The sequence below is a fragment of the Salmo salar genome, unplaced genomic scaffold, assembly GCF_905237065.1.
Source record: "Salmo salar unplaced genomic scaffold, Ssal_v3.1, whole genome shotgun sequence".
NCBI lineage: Eukaryota > Metazoa > Chordata > Actinopteri > Salmoniformes > Salmonidae > Salmo > Salmo salar.
Window position 1 is genome coordinate 17,501 of NW_025549063.1, and position 2,284 is coordinate 19,784.

General features: G+C 43.8%; 1 non-coding gene and 2 pseudogenes across 1 annotated transcript; all 3 read right to left on the reverse strand.

The window, feature by feature from the left end:
- Positions 1-389: 389 nt before the first annotated feature.
- LOC123735202 (uncharacterized) lies at positions 390-571 on the reverse strand (annotated as a pseudogene).
- Positions 572-849: 278 nt separating this feature from the next.
- Positions 850-958, reverse strand: LOC123735195 (uncharacterized; annotated as a pseudogene).
- A 1,050-nt stretch (positions 959-2,008) lies between these two features.
- Positions 2,009-2,196, reverse strand: LOC123735187 (U2 spliceosomal RNA). Its single transcript, XR_006765307.1, has one exon. It is a non-coding gene; the product is annotated as a U2 spliceosomal RNA (small nuclear RNA).
- Positions 2,197-2,284: the final 88 nt, after the last annotated feature.

Below are 2,284 nucleotides of genomic sequence, written 5' to 3' on the forward strand. Positions count from 1 at the left end.
TTTTGGGGGGGCCAAAAACACAAAAAAAAAAAAAAAAAGTGATGTATTTTTTGGGGGCCCAAAACACACACACACACACACACACACACACACACACACACACACACACACACACAACAAAAGGGAAAACACACACACACACACAAAAACACAATAGGGAAGGGATTTAGTTTTGGGGGTAAAAAACAACACACACACACACACACACACACACACACAGAAAACTGGACAATGTATTTTTTTTTTTTTTTTTTAAGTAAAATTGGGGGAAAACGGGGACCCCATGAAGGGGTGATTGCAGCATTTTATGATGATTCTTCTTTTTCATTCCTCTCTTCTGCTAGCGTTAAAGATTTGGTGTATTTTTTTCCTTGGATACAATGGGAGAAAAGTGCTGCACCATTCCCGGAGGTACTGCAATACGGTGATGGTGGAGCGGACGAGCAAGCCCCATTTCCGACTCCTGTTCGACAAAATATTTAATATGAGTCCTCGATGGGGCGACGACAGATATTAAACTGATAAGAACAGATACTGCACTTGATCTGGAGCCAAAAGGCCGAGAAGCGATAACCCACAAATGACCCTTGCACCCGCCGGCGCCGGCAGAACATGGTTGGAAATTGCTCCCTCACAACGCTCCTGGTGACAGGAGGGTGTGTTTTTTTAAAAGTGTAATCCGCGTGTTAGGGTTACTAGCTCTTTAATCCAGTGGATATGTAATGCAAATAAACCATCGCCGGGCTTTGAACTCAATTGCCCGAAAGCGACTACTTTGAGGGAAAAAAAGGAAGTCAAACCGCCTGAGCAAAAGTGGGTTATTGTAATTTCTTTGAAATAGGAGAGACCGGGTCTGCCAGAAGCAAAGCCCTTCCAAAAATAGTTGAACTCGTAGTTCCTCTCCACGGAAGTCTTTAGTAAAAGAAAGGCTTGTGCGTAAGAAGAGAAACCAGAGTTGTATGGAAGTTAGAGGTGGGGCCCGAGAACACACGGTGATAGGGGGTCCCCGGGTGGTCCCCGAACCCACTCCTTCCAAGTTTTCGAGGGCTGTGGGTAAAAAGTAAGACAGATAGACAGACAGATAGATAGAAGATAGAACAAGACAGACAGACACAGACACAGAAATCTGGGAAGGATTGTATTTCTGGGGGGGCTCCAAAACACACATACAAAATCCGGTGAAGTGATTGTATTTTTGGGGGGCCTTAAAACACACACACACACACACACACACACACACACACACACACACACACACACACACACACACACACACATTTTTTTTATTTTCACACACACACACACACACAAAAACAATTTGTGGAAGGGATTATTTTTGGGGGTTCAAAAACACACACACACACACACACACACACACACACACACACACACACACACACACACACACACACACATCCTGGTGAAGTGATTGTATTTTGGGGGCCTAAAACACACACACACACACACACACACACACACACACACACACACACACACACACACAACAATCTTGGTGAAGTGGATTGTATTTTTTGGGGGCCTAAACAACACACACACACACACACACACACACACACACACACACACACACAAATAAAGAAAGATTTTTGGGGGCTCAAAAACACACACACACACACACACACACACAACACACACACACACACACACACACACACACACACACACAATGGTGGCGGGATGATTTTTGGGGGCCTAAAACAAAAAAAAATAACAAACACACACACACACACACACACACACACACACACACACACACACACAAATAATCCTGGTGAAGATTATTTTTGGGGGGGCCTCAAAACACACACACACACACACACACACACACCGCAATGTATTTTTTTTTATTTTATTTTTTTTAAAAAATGGCGGGAAAAGGGGACCCCATTAAGACTGTTCAGTTGGATATTTTTCTTTTTCATTCCTCTTTTCTGCTAGCTGTTTTTGTATAGATTTGGTGTATTTTTTTTTCCTTGACAATGGGAGAAAAGTGTTGCACCATTTCCGGAGGCAGTACTGTAATACCGGTGGTGAAAGGTGGAGGGACGGAGTAAGCCCCAGATTTCCGACTTCCTGTTCGAAAAATCCCTGATATGAGTTGATGGGGGATATAGATATTAAATGATAAGAGAACAGATACTGCACTTTGATCTGAGCCAAAAGGCGAGAAGAGATAACCCAACTAAATTGATCTCTCCTAACTTGGCCCCGGCAGGACCTCATCGGTTGCAAAGGTCTCACCCAACGCCTCCCTGGGTGACAG